The sequence below is a fragment of the Podarcis filfolensis genome, assembly GCF_964270895.1.
Source record: "Podarcis filfolensis genome assembly, chromosome: 7".
NCBI classification, from domain to species: Eukaryota; Metazoa; Chordata; class Lepidosauria; order Squamata; family Lacertidae; genus Podarcis; species Podarcis filfolensis.
In genome coordinates this window covers 60,356,244-60,380,668 of record NC_139603.1, presented here as the reverse complement: position 1 = coordinate 60,380,668, position 24,425 = coordinate 60,356,244, and positions in this window count along the sequence as shown.

Genomic DNA, 24,425 nt, shown 5'->3' with positions numbered 1-24,425 from the left:
CTACTGCTTGAAACAAATAAATAATAGACGAGGATGGCATTTGGGTCTGGGGAAGAAATCATCCGAGAGGTCAAGATCCAGTCTCCTTTTTGTGTGTGAACTGTCTAAGATGTGTAGTGTGGAAACAAGAGGGAAAGGTTAGGAGCACAACCACTTTGGCTTGTAAGCTCAAAAGTGGCTACTAACCGTGAACCAGACAAAGCACTGAGGGAAGTGTGCATGTGTGTTTTGTAGTCTAAGCTCTGCTTTCACACCAGGGGAGGAGAGAATCAGAAAACACAGGAAAGAAAAGTTAGCATTCTTTCTGAGCGCCAACTTGCTGCTAAGCTGGTATTTTGTATTGATTTTTCCTGAAGCCTGTAATCTTGAAAGCTTGTAACAGAGGATGAAGTAAATATCATTTTATTTGCTCAAATAGGTTTAGATTAGATTGAGATGAAAAAACTAGGGACAGGCCAAATTAAGAATGAAAGCAGCAATTACAGATTATTGTTTCCAACAGTAAGTAGAATAGGTTATTTCACTGATGAAAAGGATTGTTGAGAGGGGGAGGGGTAGACCTGGTGGCTTTCCTTAGCTTTAAAATAATATTCCTCAGAATAGGAGCATAAATGAAATTCAGAAAGGATATATTGCGCCATATGTTGTCTGCTTATTTCAACCGATCAACCGTATATTTTGGGTGCCCCAAATTCACACTGGAGTCGTCCTTTCTGAAGATGTACGATTCAAAAATATAACAACGACTTGCTGAATTGTGTATAATGATTCCACACCTACATCTGGTTACCCCACAGCGTACTTTAAAAAAAAGTCTCAAAAAGAAGGCATCCAGAATCAGCTGAGAGCGTAGTAGTAATACTATTGTTTTTTTAAAGACATTCCTTCAATAAAATAGTTTGGGGGTGAAGCAGGAAAGGAGGGATATGTGTACAAAAGCGTTCAAATGATGCTGACAATAAGGTACAGAATTTAAAAGGCTTAACCATGTCTTATCTCAAAGTCTGTTTTATTTCTTCATCTTCTGAGCACTTCAAACATATGAGCTGTTATTCCATCTTTAGATCAGTAACTTTGAATTGTTCTACCTGTCATTCCACAGCGACTAGCACAGCGAGATGTCATACAGTGATTGTTTGCACTTTCATTCTTTCACATTAAATGGCAATCATCTGGTCCTTTTGATTTGTTTCTTTTATTTAGCCCTGAAGTTTTTACACTAGAATCTCATTAAACTGAACTAGTGTACTCCTGTCAAAAAACTAATGGGAAAAAAAAGTTTAAAAGAGAAATGTTTCACCTGCATTGTCACTTACTGGAAGAGTTGCATTTATCACAATTTGCAGAGTTTACTATTTTTCGTTTACATTCATTTTGGTGCACACCTTATGCTTCTCTGCTATTTATCTGCTTGCATAATTCACAAATTTCGGATGATCTGACAGATGAGGCTACATATCAGAAAGTGAACCTTGTACAAAATTGGAGGAGAAGGCGGTCAGATGCACTTTCATGCTTACTCAAAGGTTTCAGGTGTATAAAGCCAGTTTCAGGTGTTTAAATCCAACACTGAAATGAGCAGTGAAGTTCCTATTTGCATGGAATCCCATGTGTTCATGCATAACTCACCACACTTTCCAATGTGACATTTTTATTGGTCTGTAAATCTACTGTCCTAATCTTTCCTAATTCCATCCATACAATATGCAGAGCAGAAGATATATAAATTCACATTAAAAGCCAACCTAGATCAGGTAACATCAGCTCCACCTTTGAATTGCCTGGTGGCCAGAAGGCTACATGGGCTAAGGAATTAGAACAATTTGTTTGGTGCAGAAGGTCTTGCCACACATGCACATCGAAAATATCAGTATCATCCCATTTTGTTGCAGTGTAGTTCAGCCTACTAAGAACTTCACATTTTCCTTTGAATTCCTCCCGTGCCTGAATTCAGCAGAATCACTAGTTCATAGGAATGGCTGTGCTGTCCACTGGGGAGGGGGTGGATAAATAGCTTCTGATGTACGTGAAAATTCCAAATTATTGTCCATTTCCAAATTCTACCGGACTTGTTTATGCAGAAATTTGATATACTGTGTCGCTGGGGGGGAAGAAAGAAAGAAAGTCATACAGGACATGTTTGTTTAATCTGTGGCACCAAGGACAATGAGAAATATATCCATTCAATAAGAATCTCCTTTTATCTTATGCTGCTGTAGTGACAGATAAGAGAAATATATCATGTGGATTCTGATCCCTCTATGAGTTCCAGAAAATAAGATAAGGCCCTGCAAAATACTGGCAAATTAATCCCAGAGAAATTACTAACCATTTTGTCTAAAGATCCAATAGTCAGTAGGGATAACTTAGAGGTCACCTTTACTATTAATGCTTATGGTTTCCTTTCTAGCAGGGTGGCATACATTGTACATCTAAATGCCTGATCTAAAAATAAATTCCCCAGCATTCCTGAATATGCTTCATAGACTTAGTCAAAAGATACACAGCTTCCTCGAACAACCCCCCTCCCCTTTCTGGTGTAAAATTGGATGATTTAAGCTCTTATTCTTGCAGTTCACCTCTGTTTATAAATGACCTCTTTCTTAGGAATGCAAGTGATGTGCAAACTGTAAGATGTCAAGGCTGGCCCAGAGATGATTTCTGCAACTTGTCACTTTACATAGAATAGGACTCCTTCATTAAAGATGCTCAGAAATACAGAGATGCTTGCGCAGAAATATGCATATTTCTGAAATAAAGACCAGTAGAAATAGTGTTTTTAAGGCCATTAATGACCAGTGAAAATGGCAGCAGGATCTCTTACAAGTGAGACTGCCATCATCTAAGAGACAGTGTCCAACCTTGAGGTTATCACGGCTGTTTTGAGCTAGGGACATGTAAAGAAAAAAACAATAATTACCATTTATGTATAGGAAAGTTGGACTGCACATTGCCATGGATATGATGCGGCACATCTGCTTATCCCACTGAGAGCTTCTGCATTTTCACAGAATATATAAGGAAACACATACTATAGGATACTTTCCTGATCTTTACATATACATATATATTCTACATTTGGCATCTTTCAGAACATTCCCATCATGTTCCCTCTCCTGCTCCAACACTGAGCTCTGCTCCCTGTTTTCCACACATGGTCAGTGGGGTGGCAGTCAGTGTCCCACGATGTGATCCCAAGTTGCTGTGGAACGTGTGTGTGTGTTGTAGCAAGGTGGGCAGGGGCAATAACATGGATGTACTCCCCAAGTAATCATCCAGCTGGGAAACAGCCCCTATTCAATGAAAAAGAATTCCCTGAATCCAGTGCTTGTGAGAATCAAATACATTGCCCAATAGCGTGGAGTCAAATCACAGAATCATAGAACTGGAGGAGTTCCTCAAAGGTGTACTCTAGTCTAAGCTCCTGCCAATACAGGAAATTCACTATTGCAACATCCCTGGTAGGTGATTAACCAGCCTTGGCTTAGAAAACTTTAGCAAAGAATAACCTGCCTCTTTCCGAGCCACTGTTCCATTGCTGAAGAGCTCATACCGTCATGAAGTTTTTCTGAATGTTTACAGCTGATATAAACATTCATATATATTTTTTCATATAATTTTAACCCTTTGGTCCAAGTTGGTACCATCTGGCACAACAGAAGACAAATTTGTTCTGTCTTCTATGTGGCAGCCCTGCAAACATTTGAAGAAGCTCTTATTATACCTTTCAACCATCTCTTCTCTCCAGGCGAAACATACATAACTCATTCAACCTTTCCTCCTAAGGCTTGGTCTTCTGGCCACTCACCTTGCCAGCCTCCTCTGGACACATTCTAGTTTGTCAATATCCATCTTAAACCACAGTGCCCAGAACTGGGCAAAGTTCTTCTTTGCTGATATAAGATGTTCTTCAAACATAACAGAGCAGTACCATTACTTCTTGTGATCTGGACCCTATACTACTGTTGATGCAGCCTAGAACTGGATTAGCCTTTTTTTTAGCTGCAATGCTACATTTTGAAATACTTGTTTTTAACTTTTTGAATACAGTTTTAATGTTTTTCTTAATATTTTGTAAGGCACTTACAGGTTCTATTTAAAATTAAGTGGTGTATAAATTTTGTTAAAGAAAAATAAAAACAAAAAATCACACTGTTGGGTCATGTTTTGGTTGTGGTCTATTAAAAAAATCCAACTCTTTCACATGTGTAAGTGCCACTGAGTCTGTAATTTTTGTCTACCTAAATGCTGTACTTTACATTCATCCACACGAAGGAAACTCCATTTTGCTGGATGTGGCATTATGAAGGGATCTAAGCAGTGTGCCTTAGTTATGGAACGTGTGTGTATTTTTATGCTTTTTGCCTTAGGCAGGAATTGAACAATCCTGTCCAACTTCTTTGAGCAGCCAGACTGGCAGCTTCCTCATATGTATTTTGATATTAGCATATCACATTGCAATGAAGGCAAAAGAGAATAAGGGAAACTTTGCTTGAAACATGGAAACTCCAGCAGCCCCATATAGAGCCAAAGCAAAAAATTAATCTAACTGCATGTGAACCCATATGCACAGAATCCAAAGGCCAAAATTAAGAAAGAAGGGGCATAGCATCCCAAAACATCAAAATGTTCACAACGTCTAAAAGATGTTACAAATTATTTCTACAGTTTTGTGGTTTTGAAATTGTACTGCAGGATTACTATCCTTCATAATTAATCCCTCTTACCCCCCAAACTGGAGAACAATTATGTTAAAACCCCACAAAGATTTTTAATCTTGAACACAAAGAGTAGACAAATTCATCCAGTAATCCATCATAATGTTTCCACTTCACAGAGAACAGTTCCCTAAATTAAAGAGCCCTGGAGGTTAGTAAATCTGAATCTTCTCAGACTAAGGGAAAGAAAGAATCTCCCAATATTATGCCTTGTCAGCAGCCTTCACTCTTAAGCCAAAGAGGTAAAAGCTGAATGACTTCTGTTATTGAGTCTGCCAGGGTATAACTTGAGTCCATCTCTCAGGTACCCTGATGCTATGAATCTGCATATCTGTTACACTGCAAACATAACAGCATCGTACATATGGAAAGCAGAGATGAACAAGGACATAGGTCAGTTTGGGGCAAGACAAACTCCCCTCCAGTATTGAAAAGGCAGCTGCAAGAATTTTCTGGCTTGCGGGGTATGACCTGAAGACATTTATCTGTGTACAGGCCACACATACGGTATATGGTGTCGTTGATTTCCGTCACCACCCTACCGACAGAAATCCAATTTCTCAGATGTATTTTGCACAGCCCGTATGCATTGGCCTTAAGATCATTAGAATGAGAACCTATGACAATGTTTTGGAGGAAATATCAGAAAATGCATCTGCTTATCATATGGATCATTTCCTATGGTTAGTGTTTGGGTCAATATTCTTCCCAAACTTAGTTTCTTTTCTTTTCCCCAATTTTTCAATTTCTCTTCCAGGGGGCCTGGATCAAAGCATCCAAACTGAAACATGTGTATTATTTTGCATCTGCTAAGCTTTGCAGAAGGAATGACTAACTTTAGGGTGGGAGGAATACTTATTTTGGGATAACACAAGCCTTCAGCCAGGAAAAAATATCATCACTAAACATACAACCTATTGCCCATCTGTTCCACTGAAAGTAGACTTTCATTATTTCTGGGGGTGGGGGAATTAATGCACAATGAGTGAATATGGTTGAGATTAATACTTTAGAGTAAGTGTGTATATGTCAGTAGACAGAAATCTGCACACCTACCAACTCTCACACTTTGAGTGGTAGGCTGACAATTTTAAGGTTGATTTGTTACCTTAATGAATTTGGCATTGGAACTCCTGTCTTGGCTTTTCTTCTGACCAGTTTCATCTAAAATACTACAAAACAGCCTTTCTCCTCTGAAGTTTCTTTGACAATGCCATTAGCAATTAAGGTCAGTGATTCAACAACGAAGTGCATATTAAGACTAGGCTTCTCTGCCAGCTAATTAAAACAAGCATGGCAAAGCCTGAGCTGCTAGATAAAAGTGAAACTCCTTGCAAGTCTTAAAATAACCTTTCATAAATCTGCCACATTTCCATGCAAGACTTGAGTCCCTTTGTGGGAAAGAAAGCAAGTCAGATATTAGTTAGAAGCATACACACAGAACAGCAGCACGAAGACATAAACAAATTCCTAAGTATTGTGGCATGGTAGGTCTTACTGAAATACCCTAACCCTGTTCCTCAACATTTCTGGAGAGAATAAATGGATGGAGAAGGGGGACAGCAAGTATTTCCTCCTCACTGCCTGCACCATATATTTATTCCATGAAACAAATATATCACACTATAGTTAGGAAATTGGGAGTCTTATGTCTGTACCAGGCCTTCATAAACTGATGTCTGCATGTGCCAAATTATGCAATTTTTCAGAAAAGGACAAATGAATATGAATGCAATAATTTACCAAATCCATTGCTAATAAAGTTTTGTTCTACTTTTTAAAAGGGCAAAGTAAAAGCAAAATCACCTGTTATGTTCCTACTGAATTTTACAGGGAAGAGGCAAAAGATTAAATCTGTACTGCAGATCTAAAGACGAAAGAATAAATAACCTGGGGCAAGACCCCTGGAGACCAATTTAAAAGGAACTTGAATAGCAGAGGATTCCATTGGCTTCCTATACATAAACATATCTTTGGATTTATTATAATTACTTTTAAAGCTAGAGAGGATCCAAAACTGATTTATGGGTAGAGTAATAGCTAGGATTGAAATATCAGGATGGGCAGTAAAAAGAAAAATATCCTCTACAGTACTAATTTATGCCCTTGATTATGAACATGAACTCTAATGCAAGAGTTTAGACATTCTGTAAACTCTTAATAAAGCGTTTTGCAATCTAATGGTAAAGTCAAGAACAGATGTAGACAACCCTGGACGGAGTACTCTGTTAAGTGAGAAAGAAAAAAAAGATTTTGACTACACAGAGAGAGAGAGAGATTGTCTTCAGGGAACAATAAATAGTTCACACCCATTTCTCCAAAGGGCTGCCTACTTTAGCCTGCACTTCGAAATGCAAGTCTGTTCTTTCTTATCAAATACCATCTTCGTATCGGGGGAGAGAGCAAGGGCATTATTCTTAACCTTGTCTGACCAGTACGTTAGATTAGCCTCATAAAATGTTGAAAATATCAGACCTTTGTGGAACAGCCTTCTTAAAATCTATCCTTGCAGCTTTTGTCTTAAGGCAAGTTGTGTTTGAATAAACCTATTTACAATGCATTTCCAGTTGCCTGTTTTTTTACTTCAGAGCCAGTAAAACAGTGATTTAGGGTTCTTTTTTTGTCACATTGTAAAAGTTAAACACAGTGACCCTTGTTAAAAAAACCCACAAGCACACATCAGAGGTGCCCTCTTGACAGACCTTGATTAATTATCTATAAATATATATCCTCAAAGTACAACACTTATTAATTCTAGGCCTTCAAGAGATGTGTGTGCTTCTTCCTATTCTTCTTTGTTTTCCCCTACTTAAAAATATTTTTGTTCAACACCTATTAGGATGGATCCAGACTTGCCCTTGTCTAAATAGAAAGAGGATGTTCCAACTGGAGGAAGAGGAGAAGACAATTTGTTCTGACTTCTCCTTCACTGACTCCTCCTCCTCTATCCAGCTCTCAGCACCATGTCTGATGCTTTTCTGGATGGTCTCCTGGAATAGATTTTGGGGTCTGGGTCTAGGTGTGTGTCCTGCAGGGGCAAGAGGGAAACCCCACCTTTTTCATCCAGTGAGAAAAATCTTAAATCCTGCCCACACATAGCTTGTATCCACCGCGCTGCCTACGTTAGCTATTCCAGGTCGGCCACAATAGCCACAAGGGTACCAACATGTTTGTGGAGAGCAGGAGTTCATTGAAGCTCAGACTAGAATATGCACTCCATGTTCCTAAATGCTTGCTCCTCCGTGTTCATTTTGTGGAATAACAAGCCTCATATAACCATATAAGCTGGGGAGCACTAGAGAAGTTCTGTCCTGTTGGAGCTGAAAGAGCTAATTGCCTACTAGTAAAGCCAATTGCCTACTGGGAATTTTGGGTTCTGTAATAATATTCTTCCTAGCAGAGAAGGGAGGGGCTTTGAAATGAACAGGTCCTACCCCTTTCTCACCATTGCCCATCCTAGAGAAAAATGACTGAAAACTGGCCTTCCAGTTTGCTTCTCGCTCTGCCTGTTTTGTTTACCAAAAAGAGTGAAAAGTGATAGTGAGTCATATCTTTGTTTGCTCTCTGCCTGCAAATTACTTTTACCATTGTGTGGATAGTTGAGTATCCTGTACTTGGCAACTAAATTTGCATGTGTTAACCTTTACAAGGTGTGAAGTATTTCCTGAGATGTGGCTTATATCAGGCTTGTCACACAAGGTTCAAGACGGAGAATCTCATGCCATATTTAAGTTATGTCAATCTTATACTTATACCATTATCTACAGAGATAAACCACATCATAAATTCAGATTCACACATTCCTGTTCACAGTTTTGCCAGGCTTAGCTTACCTGGGAGCAGCTAGGCAATTAAGCTTTTGTTCCCCTTCAGTCTACCTGTGAGCCTCAGCATATGAAGAGGTTTGAGCTGGTTGCTCAAGCTCAAACCGCATGGCTCTCACAAGCCACTCTTGAGTTCCTATACCAATAATCTAGAAACTTCCACCCCTTTGAAATTAAATCATTTTACTGCATACACAACTCTTTTTTACTCGAAAAAGCACATGTACCTGACCTTTGGAGAATTTGTAAGTAAACCATTTTTAGCTTACTAAGTGTGTGGTATTTTCCTATGCTGGTAGAAGATGGGACTATTTTGAAATTTACTTGGATAGACATATTTGAAAGGTCTAACAGCCTATATTTTCACACTTTAGTTTGCTGCAGATTTTGCGATTTTAAATCTCTGCTCGGGTTCTCTCACCAAAGAGTACTTGCCCTAAACTTGGATCTTGGCATCCAGGAATTCTCCTTTCTATACCTATTTTTCTTTCTCAAACAAAAACATTTAATGCTTGAATCCAGCAAGTCCAAATGAGACGGGGGAAAGATGATGTTGCAGGATGATTGTGAACCTCAGCTCTGCAGAAGGGGATCTCGCACCCTTTACGGAACTAAAAACCTATTTTTTAAAAGCAAAACATTCATAGTTCATAGTGGTGTTGTGCTGCTGGTGGTCACTAGTGATATTTCAGGCAGTATCCAAATAAAAGTCACTCAACCACATTCCACACAGCATTCACTGCTGACACTCAGACACTAAGGGGAAGGGAGAAATTACATTTCCCCAGATGTAAAACAGTGTGGTTTGACTGCTGGGCAAGGATGCTCTTTCTGCAATAAATGGCCCATTTGCTGGATCCTAAGAACAAATGAATAACTGCATTTGTCACACTATAAACCTATCACCTGGAAAGGCCCTTGTGGGCTAACTGCATTAGACAGGAGACCTTTTGATTCTTTCTGAGAGTGTGAGGTCTGTATTGGATAGTTAGGAGAAACAGAAATGATCTTTGCTTCACATAAGTTTGGAAAATAGAATCTTGGCGAGGTTTTAGTTGTCTTGTATCCCATCGCTCTCTTTGTCTGGAACCTACTCAGTTTGCTTCTATATCTGTCGTGGAACCCAGCTTAGTTTGTCTACGGCTGAGTGATGGGCAATATAACAGCAGGGATTAGAGAAAGCCCTTCCATGAAACAGCAATACAGAGATATATTTTAAAGGACTTTGTTTAATTTTTCATTGTGCCTTGTGAAATCAAAGTTGTCCTTGGCTGTTGCAATAAAGACGTAGTTAAGGAGAAGATAGGAGGCGAGAGACAAAGGAGGGTTTGTCTAGCTCAGAGGTCGAAGAAGCGCAGCAGAGTGGGAGGCTTGGAACGAAGCTTGTCAGCTGCGCAAGGCCACAGCTACTTTCACGTTGCCAAATTGCCTGTAGGCCTGTGCTGAATGCGAGAGACTGGGCCATGGATCATTCTACCATTTTGTGTAGCTGTTGGCTTGCAAGAAAATATAACCGAAGGGGATGGGGCAGCACAATGGTGACATGGGAAGAAATGGGGGGTAGTTGTACTCTTGAAAGGGATTTTTTTTGGGCTGCCTTCCCCAAGCTGGTGTCCTCCTTGATGTTTTGGATGACAAACAGGGGCAGAAGTTGGTAACATGGTGCCCTGTGCAAGGCCAAACTTTGACGCTTGCATTGTCTTCCCAAAGCCACTGGCACTGAGCTTTAGGAAGGATGGTTGAGGGTTCTAGCAGAGTCCTAGAGCTCTCCTGTCTACTTTCCCAAGCTGTGCAAGTGCTAACTAGGCTTTTGGAAGGAGAAAGGAGGGCTCTAGGACCCTGCCAGAGGTCTCATGCTTCCTTCCAAAGGGAAGGAGGCGGGAAGGCAACATTTTGACTCAGTGCCCTGTGTGAGGGAACCAGTCGTGCTGACCTAAATCCACGTCCCATCAACTCTAATGCTGGACTACAGCCCACCCGTTCAGCACAGTCCCTGGGCCCAACGTGGAACTTTTGGAGCGCACGGTGGGTTGCCACAGGGAGATGGGGATGGGGAAGTCATTTTCTGCCAATGCCACTATGTACACTGAACTCTGGACCCAACCCAATACTTTTTAACAGAGAAAGTTTGGGTGCTGATGATAAAAAACCTGCATATGTTTATATGCAAATTTAGAAATAATTGTGATATTTCCAATAAAATTGCACAGCCCCCTCCCCCCAAAATCCCACAATAATGGAAGCAAATTGCAGTATATCAGTTTATGCACGTGCCCCACTCCACAATCTCACAGCCTTCCTTTCATTCCTTCTCTACATTTATGCTCCCTTACATGCAACCCAACCAATTTCCTCCTGCCTCCTGCCTCCCACCCTGCTGTCAAAGGGCAGACTGAAACTGCAAGCAGGGCACCCGTGCTCCTCTTTTTTGCATATTTTCATCATTGTTGGATTTTAATTTGGCATTTTCAGGAAAAAAGCCACCTATTTATATACATTTTTAAAATAAAATAAAAATTGTGTGTGCCTCTATGCAGATCTTTCTTCTCAGCACCTTATCTGCTTGTTTGGTTCAGTTTCTACAGCTGTCTTCGTTCTTTGACTTGTTTGACTGAAGAAGCAAGTCATGTATCAGTTGCCGGTTGTCCCGACTGTCTATTTTTCTAGTTCATTATCAGGAATTTCCCAGAAATTTCTGTTGGGTTGCTATAAAAAGGATTTTAGTGGCTCAGATGGATGACGTTACTCCATCTGTGGCTGAAGTTTCAACATATTTTGCCATGTATACAAAAAACCCCTTCAGTTATATTTGAATAATTATTGTTATCCAAAGTAGTTAATGCTAGAATTGTTAATGTGTGATCAATACAGCAGTCCCTTTAACTTGGTATTCTTGATACTTGCTGTGTCCAGACAGATGACTTAAACAGGCTCACCATCTAGGCATGATAGATAATTCTCCTCTGATGTTAAGCCCCAGGATCTGGTATGTGGAAACAGTATACTCCTGATGATGAAGCCTGAGTTTTGATACATCACTGCTAGCAGACACTGCCTGAGCTTTTTCCCATGTTGTTTAACTTCTTTGAAAACCACTTGTGTCACAAAACCATCACCTTCCCTGTTCTCCAAGGACAACACTGAGACCAAGGAGGAGCAAGTTGACAATGCCCCCTTCTGGACTGCTTGTAGGCATGTTGGGGCTGTCTTAGGTTTGTGGGGTAGGGCCTCAATTGCGGTACAGGTTGGCAGAGCAGAATAGGCAGGGGTGAGGAGCATTGCTCACCTGCCTTCCCAATGCTACTGCCACTTCCTGAGAGCAGGGTGAGAAGTGCAAGGATCTCAGTGTGGTGTGAGCATGGTGGCACAGCCAATCCCTGTTTATGCCCCACTCCCTCCACCAAACTCTACTGCCCACTTGCCATAATGGACCAGCCTTCACTGAACAGCAGACTGCAAATATACTCTTATACTCTTTAAACAAGCAGCAAAACTACTGATCCAACATTGGATTCCTCAAAGGGTAAGAATGGACCGCAGCATCTCTGGGTGTAGACATTATCAGCTTAAAAACAGCTAGGTTGTACTTCTCAGTTCAGATCGAAGCTGGTGTTTCATGAGAAAGAACAGGATAGATCCAGGATGGACATGGTTTGTGGCTAATGTCCTGCGCACATCACTTCCCAAAACACTGCTGGGAGCACACTGGATGCAAAGTAAATGGGAATATTTACACAGTCTTTCAGTCCAGATAATGCAGCTCAATATTCTCAGCTGTTTCTGTCTCCAGTTTTGATCCCAAATTCAAACGGCTTTCTTTTCTAAAATGCTCTCCTACAGAGCACTGCTCTCAGACCGCACCTTTGCACATAAATTGCCCATTCGGGGAAAACATCTCATGATCATCCTTTTGGCTATTAGCAAGCAATCAGCTTAACAAAGGATGGTCACCTAGAAGCTGTAACAGGATTTTTCACAGGTTCTGATTAAATAATAAATAAATAAAAAGGTCAAAAAAAAAATCTTCCTGCTACAATAAAAAACCTGTGCCTCTTTTAAAATATTTAAAAAGGTCATTGTCAACATTTCATCATGTGCGTCTCTGCTTTCCGTTATAGTATTAAGAAGATTTTACTTCTGTGTTCCTTTGTGTGAAACACTCTGACTTTGATGTAGCCAAGATGTGTACCAAGAGCAATCATGAAAAAGCAGATTCCATGCAATATTGCCATTACTGCACAATCCATTAAAATATCCTCAGGTACAGTATGAAAAAGAATCCTATTCTGTTTCTTGGTAAATCATGGTGACTCTTAACAGTTTTTAATCTAGATTTTCATCAATCTAATGTCCTATCCTTCATATATCAGAATGTCCTGTTTTTCATTAATGTATACACCCGTGAGTGAAATACTGAAGCTGGTGGAAGTGGGGTCGGGACTGTGAACCAGTGCTCTTTTTTTAGAGAGAGAGGAAAAGGTGCCAGTACTCACAATGAAGCTGTTATAGTAAGTGTCACACTTCTAACATTTGGGAAAGAAAGGTGCTGGTACTGAATACCCCTGAGTACCCCCAGAAAACAAAGCACTGCTATGAACTACAGTGGTACCTTGGTTTACGAACTTAATCCGTTCTGGAAGTCCGTTCTTAAACCAAAGCGTTCTTAAACCAGGGCGTGCTTTCCCATAGCAGTGGGGGACTCAGTTTACAAATGGAACACACTCAACAGGAAGCAAAACATGTTCTGCTTCCAAGGCAAAGTTCACAAACCAAAACACCTACTTCCGGGTTTGCAGCGTTCTTAATCCAAGTTGTTTATAAACTAAGCTGTTGTTAAACCAAGGTATCACTGTATATGAGAAAGGAATACTTTTTAGTTGCCATATGTCTGGAATTTCCCAGACATACCGGAATACCACAGTTGGAAGCAGGGTCCAGGCAAAAATTGGCAAATTCTCTCGGAAAATCTGGACATGTCGTTTTTGCCGATTTTCCTTAAAAAATAGCTCAAAAACGTAATTTTTGTTGCCATTTTTGCCCTAAAATCTCAACAACTTTTGTGTCCGAATTTTCACTTTTTGAAATATGGTAACCCTAAATATTTAGCACATAAGAATTGCCATTTTATGTCAGTCCTCTGCCCCTGACAGTGCCTTGGAGAACCTCTCAAGGAGGCTGAATGATGACCATCCCTTTCTGTTTGTTCGAGCATTTGGAAGTCCGGGGTGTACTGCCCCTGAAGTTTGAGCTTCCATTCACCACCTTCTGCACAGAAAACCAAGCTGCAGCCAAAGAACCAGTCCATGGCGCAGTTCTTCTTCGTATGGTTTCTTGACCCCTTTGCTGCCCTTATCAGTACAGCTTGGTGCACTTAAGGGCAAGACATGGCATGCAGGTCACATGCAGTCCTTGGCTGACTTCCATGCACCCCAAAGGTTGCTTCCCTGCTTCCCAACTACTTCATCTCCTCCTTCCTCTCTGCCCAGCTGATTGACACTGGAAACAGCCAAAGAGTGCACTGAGTGACTCCCAGTGCCAACCACCTAGGCAGCGGAGGGAGTCACATGGTAGGATCATTGAGATCTCATTGCATACTTCCCCACTGCTCTGTTTAATGGCTCCAGAGACAGCTGGGGAGGGAGGGTGTGGTAGCCCAGGCTCTGTCCATCTCTGGTCTGGCATAAGGCCTCTGAACCAGCATGCGGTCCTCAGGGACAAAAATGATGCTTGCTCTCGGTTTAGTATTTTATTGATTAACTTTTATTTATGTTTTTATTTTTATTAAATTTCTGTACCACCCTGCATCAAGAGATACACAGAAAGTAAATAGTTTGGTTCCCCAACAATACATTGAAGTGTTATTACTGCCAAAGACTAGAGAAGACAACAAATGGTTTTTTTTTGGGGGGGAGGTTAAGTTACATGACAAACCCAACCAAAGTCCATTTAAGCCAGTTCCCATCTAACTGGGTTTTTCTTTTTGTTATTGGCAACCTCAAATTTACATTGTGTTACTTCCACCCAGGAAAGCATGTTCACCAGAAAAACAAGTTGTATTGAATTATCTGTTAAAAATCTCTGCAAGATTACACAGATGTGTAAAGATTTTCTCAAAGACAAAAACTAAGTGCCCCACTACCAGAAGCTCCCTAAATTGTATCAAAACTCAGTTTATATTCCCACAGATGTCTAACAAGCTGCGTATATGGTCTTGGATTATAGACTGGGAAAAATCAATAGCCCGCTGTCTCAAAGGCACCAATATAGATTATGAATCACAGCCAGGAAGTTGTCAGTGATCTCAGCTGCCAACAGTGCTTCAGTAAAGATATTTGCTACTTCATATTCTTTTAATGTGAAGCTTTTATATATGAAACAGAACAGGTCAGTTTCGCCACCCCCCCTCAAAAAAAAAAAGTATAAGGGGTTTTTAAGCAGCAGATAACAAAAAGGCAAGCAATCTCCAATCCAATTTTTAAAAATGCATTTTCACCGGCAGAAACTCCAAACAGCTTTTCTGTGCTTATTTAGTACACATTACTTATACTTAGCAAGGCTGATCAATGTGAAATTGAGTTATATCACTCCTATGTCAGTAGCAAGAAATCAAAAGGTTATGAGATGCCAGAAAAAAAGTAGTAATGACAAGATTTTTTTATTTATTTTTTGGCTTTAAAAAATCAGTTCTATTTTGGCAATGTGCCCTGAGCTTGGCATGTTTAATGCAGCATCAAAGGAGCAGGTTTTTTTTTTTTAAAAAAACCCTGCTTTCTTTATACTCCGAAGAGCTCAGCTGCCTCCAGTGCCAGCCCAACTGAAATAAATAGGAGCTATGCAAGAGCTCAGATGCCCTGTCAGTTTATGAATTTTGACTAGGAGTGCCCAGTGGATTGTTGTATGTGCAGGCAGATGTATATAGATATTCCGCTATTTGTATACTTACAGATGAAGCTGTTTTGGTGATTTCTGCTCCTGTTTCCATTTTCATCAGAAGTCTTTTCCTTCTACCTAACACTGTCAACTGGAGAGACATGGGTTAGCCACCTGCTTTTGACCATGCCCAAAGCACTTTAGATCCCAGCTAATGCAACCAACTACCTAAATAAGATACTCTGAAGGAGTGGTGTGGCAGAAAAGAGCATGGAGGAATTGAAGGAAGAGGCAACGGCAGGATGGGTTGATTACATAGTTTTCAGTCTTGTAGTTTTGATGGGGTTCATCAATATGGGAAGGTAGCCCATCTAGGCTAAATAAATCTCTGATCCTAACCCTCTGCTGCATTGTGGCAGCTTTTATTACAGTATGGTCAAACCTCGGTTCCTGAATGGCTCCGTTTTGGAACGTTTTGGCTCCTGAAAGCCGAAAACCCAGAAGTAAATGCTCCAGTTTTTGAACGTTTTTTGAAGCCGAATGTCTGACGCAGCTTTTGCTTGAGTGCAGGAAGCTCTTGCAACCAGTCGGAAGGCGTGCCTTGGTTGTCAAACGTTTCAGAAGCCAAAGAGGCTTCCGGAACAGATGACGTTCGACAACCGAGGTTTGACTGTATACCCATAATGCAGTAGGAGAAAAGGAAGTGTGTGTGTGTGGGGGGTGAGTTTCTTCATCCTTGGTGCCAGGTTCTTTCTGTTCTTTAGTCCACAAACAACATCTGAGATGCTTTAGCAATAAAGGGTAGCTGATGGTTTGTAATCTGATTTCCCATCTTATTTTCTTTTGGATATACATGGGTTGGGTGGGAAATTACTTTTTAAACCACATGCTGATTCCCTATTCTTTCTATATAGTATGCTTGGGTCCTTATCATCTGGGCACACTTGTGGCAGAAATACATCTAGGTTCTATTTTTATCTTCACAGCCATGCCATTATAGACCCAACAGTAACCTCAAATTTATGGTTTTATAAATTTGAGCGGTGAGCCTAAAATTGCCCAGATGTGGTATGTACACCACACATTGCCTGATTCTTAGCGATGCAGAGAACTATTTATTTGCTTTCAGCATACTAATAGTTTGTATGCCCTTGCAAGGAATAAATGATAGAACCTACAGTATTGCTGATTAAAAATATGAATTAAAATATGATAAACTGATAGTGAACCCAGAAAAAGATAATCAGATCAGATGAAATATTTGTTATAACCTAACGGTAGAGCTCTAAAATATTTCTTAAAATATAGAAATATTCTGCAAAAATAAGGAACGAAACTTGCTCACGAAGGCTTATGTGTGAATTTGTGGCACACATATATTTAAGACCATGAAGCACAGAGTATCTAATAATTATGCTAGCCTTGCTTTGTCTCGACATGGTAATTATAAGGTATTCCAAATCAGGAATACCAATGGCCCATCACCACCAGCCATCGTCAGTGCGCATGGGGACACTAATGGTTATGCAGTTCAGCTGAATTGCTTTCCCAATGAGCTGACAGTCTAGATGCCTGGAACTTCTCTCCCTTGATTGTCAGTTCACTGCAGAATTACTCTCTAGAGCAGGCAGCACAGCAACGGCTCCTCTGCCAAGTTTATAACAGCTAACATGGAAGAAATTCTTCAGCTGAGAGAAATTGTAATCAGTTCATGCACAGGTTTTAGGAAACCTGGGATGTCTTCACATGATTAAGAATTCCCCCCCCCCAAATGGGAATCATTACCTCCACCTGTCTAATGGTCTATTCCCATGACATGCAGAAGGATCTTCTTCAAATTGGGATGTACAGGAAACAAGGGTCAATTGACTGCAAAAGGCATGTCCAGGATTTTTGTCATATGACAGTAGAGCTATTTGCACCTCTGTGTTTTGAAATGTGATTATATCACCTATATTGATTAAAGTGTATAATTAGGGTGAACAGATGCAAATGAGCACAGGACTTCTTCACCTTTAACAGTTGTGCGGAGCAGAAAATTCCAGCAGGGATGGCATTTTGCACACCTTCATGACGGCCTAAACCTGCCAAAAATCCTCTCTTTTCCATAACTATTCAAGCTATAGCCGCCTCATCATACATCTCCACACACCAACTACCTCCTGGTACATAATATAATCGGAGTCCTCACACTAGAGTGATTCATTTCTTTATCTCCATTATAACTTCAACTCCATAACTTTCTTCACAGGCACTCTCTATATCTAGACAGAGAATTCCCCAGATGTCTGCAGATATATTTTATATAGCATCTCCACAAATGAATGAATGTCATTTCTTTTATTCATCTTTCTCACTTGCAGGAATTCTCATGACAGTGTCTTTACTGGGAATGTAACCAGAAATCTTCTCTAAACAGTTTTAAAAATTAAAACACACACATACCCATGAAAAGATGAAAACAAATTAAAAGAGGCACAGCCCTGACTGAATTTCCATGCCACTTAAAATTCTGATGCATATTTAAAATCTACTTATATCCCTACTAGTACATGGAGAGAATGGGTACTTTGGGAAATATGCTAAGTAGCAACCCCCTCTCAAAACCCCCACATGCATTTCAAATTTCCCACATATTAATCAATGGTTCTTTTAATAGAAACAATATTTCACCGTTTCCAAATATTTTAGCCATGGTAGAATGCCAAGGTTATCTTCGATAACACAATGCCAAATAAACAAGCATCAGAAGCCATGTCTTGGGAATAATGTCATGCTTTTATATGCACTGGACCATAGTGGCCAACGTTCACAGGAAGCATTCCATTAGAGACTGTCCAAATGGTAAGGAGAAGAAAAAAAGGGACTTGACAATAAATGATCTGAAAAGGTGTCTGAGAGAAAATGCCTTTTAAATTCTAAGCTGGCATATAGCAAGCCAGAATTAGCAGCACTCTATAAGTTTCATATTCTTCAGATCTACAATGGGTCTATACCAGCTAATCTTTGTCAAGAAGTAGTTTTGCTTACTCCTGTTTAAATTACGTTCATTTCCCTCCAAATGTAGGGGATTTGGAGTGCTCAAAGTTTGTTGCCAGAGTGCTCAAAGTTCGCTGCCACCACTGGACCATAGGACAGCATAATGGAAATGGGGCAACTGGAAAAGGCTCTAATCTAATAGGGAACATAGTTGCTGTGTTATTTTAATGGGATCACTGTATTTTGTGTTTTAACTATGAATTATTATATTTTACTGTTTCTGTAACTGGTTTCCATACTTTGTAAACCACTTAGAAGCCTATATTGCATTAAGGACTAAAATATGGTGATTGATGATGATGGTGATGATGGAGAAGCTTGGATTGTGAGCACATAGCCCATTTAATAGTTGAAATCCTACCCAACAGTTGTTTAATTAGCAAGGTGAAGTGGTGGTCTATCCAGCAAACAAATATCTCTCATAACACACACACGTACATTACACATGTGAAGCCCTGATCTTGGATCTAGCTAATGAATAGCACAAGCAACTCCCACTTGTATTATAGGGGTATGCACTCAGAAACATGCTTCTGCACACTTTTAGCCTGGTATAAGCTGGTATTTCAGAGACATCAATGGGCATTTGCAAGGAGCCATTGTATGGCAGAGGCAACATTAATAGTCTGATTTTCTTTTAGAGAAAAGAGACTTAGGCAGAGAGTAAGATATGCAAACACACACACTTGTTTGAATATCCATAATTTCCCCTTTTTGTTCAATAGATACAAGCTGCCAAGGTCAAAGGGCGATGACAATGTCCTTACTTAACTTGAAACTGGTTAAATTTCACACATCATTTTCAAATGGCAAAACTGCTTTCTTTTTCTTTTTGGAAATCCTTTTTTTAAAAAATCACACAAAAAATAACAAAGGTGTTTTTCCCTCCTAGGAAAAAATACTTTCTTATTAATGCACCACCACCTTTCAAGCTTCGTTTTAGAAATGAAAACTGAGAAGAGATATGCTGAGCATAGATCGCCTTCATTTGAAGATTAGATAAACCCCAATGCCACAAAAATAATGAAAAAGACTGAAGAACCCACTAGAATGAATTTAACTTAGATCTGTATACAGCACGCAATACATGCTGATATTTTAATGATTTCCTCTAAAATATAAATAAACTGGGCTACCAAGTCTAATCACCATCCACTCAAAAAATCTCTCTTTTATCAGAGGATGCATTTCTAAAGTATACATTGCATATATTACCATTTAAAGCACCCCTTATTCGTTATGTAGTGCACTTGTGGATAGATGGACTCACTCTTCCATAACTTGAGGACCCATAAAATGTGGAATTCATTAAGGAAACCTTTGAGGAATAAAGAACACTACCTAGGAGGTTAAATTGTGTCATGCACCGACATACTGAAATCTAACCAGCCTGCTGATCTTGAGCTAGAAGAAAATAACTGAAAAATGGAGAGGGGTGGGGGAACAAGAGAAAACAAGTAAGCCAATGTATTTATCATTAAAATCATTGCTGAACTTGTCCAATTTCATGTTTATGTTGAGGTGCTGTTGTTTTAATGACTTCCGCTTGCAAGTACTATCAGTTGTATTACATGTCCTTTTAATGTGAAATAATCATTCTTTTATTAGCATTGCTTACAAAGCAGCATCCCAATTTTAAAGTATGCTGTGTTTTGCAAATTGGTGGCTATGACAGGGCAGACAGAAAAGAGAAATCCAGATTGAGACTATATTAATGCCAATTTGTGAATTGTGTCCTATATGCCAGAAGGAGAGTAATTGTGACCCTCCAGACATTGTTAAACTTCAACTCCCATCATCCCTGACCATTGGGCTGTGCTGCTTGGGAATGATGGGAGTTGGAATCTAAGAACATTTGGTTCCCTATCCCTGCTATATGGAGATATCTGAGGTCACAGGTATTCTCTCTAGGTTAAAGGTAAAGGTACCCCTGACCGTTAGGTCCAGTCACAGACGACTCTGGGGCTGCATGCTCATCTCGCTCTATGGGCCGAGGGAGCCGGTGTTTGTCCGCAGACAGCTTCCGGGTCATGTGGCCAGCATGACTAAGCTGCTTCTGGCAAACCAGAGCAGCGCACAGAAACGCTGTTTACTTTCCCACCAGAGCGGTACCTATTTACCTACTTGCAGTTTGATGTGTTTTTGAACTGCTATTTGGGCAGGAGCTGGGACCTAACAACGGGAGCTCACCCCGTTGTGGATTCGAACCGCTGACCTTCTAATCGGCAAGGCCTAGGCTCTGTGGTTTAGACCACAGCGCCACCCACGTCCACACCTCTCCATGTTAGGAGCTGGCAATTTCCATGTGTAGCCAGCAGGGGTAAATTGTGTCATGCAGCAAATTTATCGTGCATCTTCTGTGTACAGAAACCAACAAATACCCCCCTGAGCCAACATTCTTTCAATATTTAATGTTTAAAGGAGTCTAGATTTCTAACTGTTCAACAAAACTAAACACTGAAGAAATACATGAGTAACCTAGATACCCTGACAGTTACATGAGAGTTTAGAGAAGCATCTCTGCCTAGGAACAGATACCAGAAAAAAGAGACAGTTAGTTTCTTTCAGATTGCTGTCAACTTCTCCCACCTTAAGATCATTTCCCAGAACCCGAAGATTAGGGATGCTCAAAGAATTAAGTCTCTCTGTATTCCAATATGAACTGATTTGATCCACATCTCTTGGACGAAGGAATGGTTCACACTTTAGGCATTTACCAGCATTCCCACTTTATTCCATTCAAAAGAAATTTGCATTTTCTGAGAAAATACATTTAGAATTGTATCATTTGAGATATAATTTTTATAAACTATTTGAATACTTCTGAAATGTGAATTTTCAGGCAGATTGAACACACACACACACACACACACACACACAGTTTTGCAGATTAATCTGGAAATGAATCAAAACACACGTGAAACTGATGCAGACCAGAAAAAACAGATTTGCTAGCAGCCATTTCTGTAAAGTATCAATGAAGTTTGCTGCTTTTTGTATCTTTGCCTCATCAACTGTCTTCATGACATTAAGCGTGTCTCACAGGAGAGCCAAATGGCTTCAGACACTTGCTAGCTGGTCAGTTGGCAACAATTTCTGCACTTCTGTTCACTGTCCTTTTCTGCGGCTAGTTCCAAATATGGTTAGACAACTGTTGGTCACACTAGAGACTAGAGATCATTGAACCCATACATTTTAGTGTTTATGTCCACCAATCTTTCGTCTCTGAATTTTATGCTGCTAGCAAGCCAGTTAAAAAAAAATCACCTCTTTGCCGTGCACCTCTTTTGCTGTGTTCCCCATGCATATCAGACACATGGCTGTGCTCAACCTGCCAAAAGGAGCAGAGGTATTTCCATATGTCTGTCAAATATTCAGCAGCCTATGTGAAAGGACTTGAGAGTCACAACCCTCTTCATCAGAAAGAGATGCTCTCATCAAGCCCTGTCATTTTGACCACAGGAATCTCATCTAAGAGACTAAGGAGTAACTTTTCCAACACTGTCCAGGATCCCATTAGTAAGATGTTGCCAAGGTGTGATTTGGTTGATAATGCACTTGAGAAGCTACTCCAAATACATCAGTGGCTGTGCACTGTTTATGAAGGCTTTGACATGAACTTAAGGACCTATGAAGGTTGGTACCAAAGACCTATGTAGCCTAGAATTTTGTTTCCACAGTGGCCAATGAGATGCCTATTGGATGTCCACAAACAGGATGTGAGCACACGACACTCTCCTGCTCGTGTTCTCCCACAACTGGTATTCAGAGTTTGACCGCTTTTGATACTGCAGGTGATACACAGGAATCATCACTAGTAGCTGCTTATACTCTTATCCTCTATTGATGGCCTTATCCTCTATGGAAGCTCCACATGGAGGCTTGAAGCAGTAGCAATAGAGAATGAGTTCAAAAGCCCCCCTGCAAGGAGGACTGATTATTCTAGAACTGTGGTGGGGAACTTGTGGCCCTCCAGACGTTGCTGAACTACAACTCCCAGCACCCATGACCCTTGGCCAATGCTAATTTCGCCACTGGCAAATTGTTGTCCTCCTTGCAGTTTAGCTTTGATTGGTTTATGATGGAGCATGCTGGTTTTTGCTGGTTTATGATGGAGCATGCAATTTTTTGAACTTGCTTTGATGGATTCTGCACTTGTTGTACATTATCCTTTCTCGGTATCTTTTTATTATTACTATTTTATCGAATCTTTCTCTGCTATGGGATTCAAATACTCAATGAAAAGAAGGTTATAATTAGAAATAAAGAATTAGAAATTTTTAAAAAAGGGGTTGCACTCAGGTTATGGTCTGACTCCATATAAGGGAGCTTCATTTTATTTTGTTTGTCTGTTGCGTTTACACCCCACCTTTTTCTCCAAGAAAATCAAGGTTGTGCGAATAGTTCTCCCCTTCCACATTTAATCTCCATAAGAACCCTGTGAGGTAGTTTAGGCTGAGAGGCAGTGTCTGGGCCAAGGTCACCCAGTGAGCTCCTTGGCTGAGTGTGGATTTGAACCCTGGGCCCAGAGCTGACCACACTATTCTAACCAGTACACCACACTATTCATGAAAATGTACTGGGCTGATACAGTATCCTTGGGCAATGCCACAGAACAACATATGCTGGTGTTCAGCTCACAACTAGGTTGTCTTTAGAGACAACGCACGTATACAGCCACTGTATTCCACTGTTCCAATCCATCTGTGTGCGTGTCGTGGGGAGGGAATAGAGTTGAGGTATCTGGCCTTGTGCAAAGATGCAGATTGATTCTTTCTTAACTTTATAATGTCATTATTAGTCAGGTAAGTTGATTATTGGATCATCACTGCTAGCTTCTATCTGTATTACTAAATTCCCTATGTAATCATAGATAAATACTGGCTTAATAGACCCAAACGAGTCATGCCAATTCTCCGGCAGAATGCAGCAGCAACTACCGTCACCACTGTGTCCCACATCTTGTTATCATAAAAATTGTTATTGATTTATTGACCTTTTTCATAGCCAATGGACAGGCTTCCAGAGCATTCAAATGCAGATTGAATACCCACAGTCACGCTAATACAGGCAAAAAATATAGGAGAAAGATGCACTGATATGATCGACCTCTCTTCTCTTTCTATCATCTTGGGTTCCCAGGCCCTGCTGTCCCATTCTAAACACCAGCTTATTTCAATATACGTGTTTCTACATTCCCAGTTTCTTGATATTAAAATGACATTACTGTATTTAAGCAGTTACGGTGCAGTTACGGTACAGACCTCCAAACAATGACGTTGTACTGAATCAGATGGTTGCCCCATCTATTACGGTAATAGATATTCTGACTAGCTGCTGCTCTCTGTGACCTCACACTGACGTTTGACCCCAGCCTTCTTCCTGATATCCTTTTCATGGGAGATGCTAAGGATTCAGCCTGGGAACTTGCACATGCACATGTGCTTTTCAGTGAGTTGCAGCTAGCCTCATTGAATATAGTGAGGCATTAAGCTCAGTTTCCTCTGAATCAGAGACAATATTGCTGTTACTATTATTATTAAATTTATTACCCGGCCTTCACCAGCAGGTCCCAGGGCAAATCACAACAATTGAAAATTCGGTCAAAGCAGTTTACAGTCACATGAATAGGGTGGCCCTTGAAAACACACATCTCAGGTGTCAAATGCCAGGGTGAAGAGGTCAGCACTCATAATACAGTGGTACCTCAGTTTAAGAGCAGTCCGGTTTAAGAACAATTTGGTTTACAAACTCCGCAAAACTGGAAATAATGTCCCGGTTTGAGAACTTTACCTCGGTCTAAGAACGGGTTCCGAACAGTGGAAGGGCACTGGTGGCGGGAGGCCTCAGTAGGGAAAGCACACCTCAGTTTAAGAACAGTTTGGGTTTAAGAATGGACTTCGTAAAGTTTGTAAACCGAGGTACCACTGTAACAACAACAACAACAACAACAACAACAACAAATTATTTATAC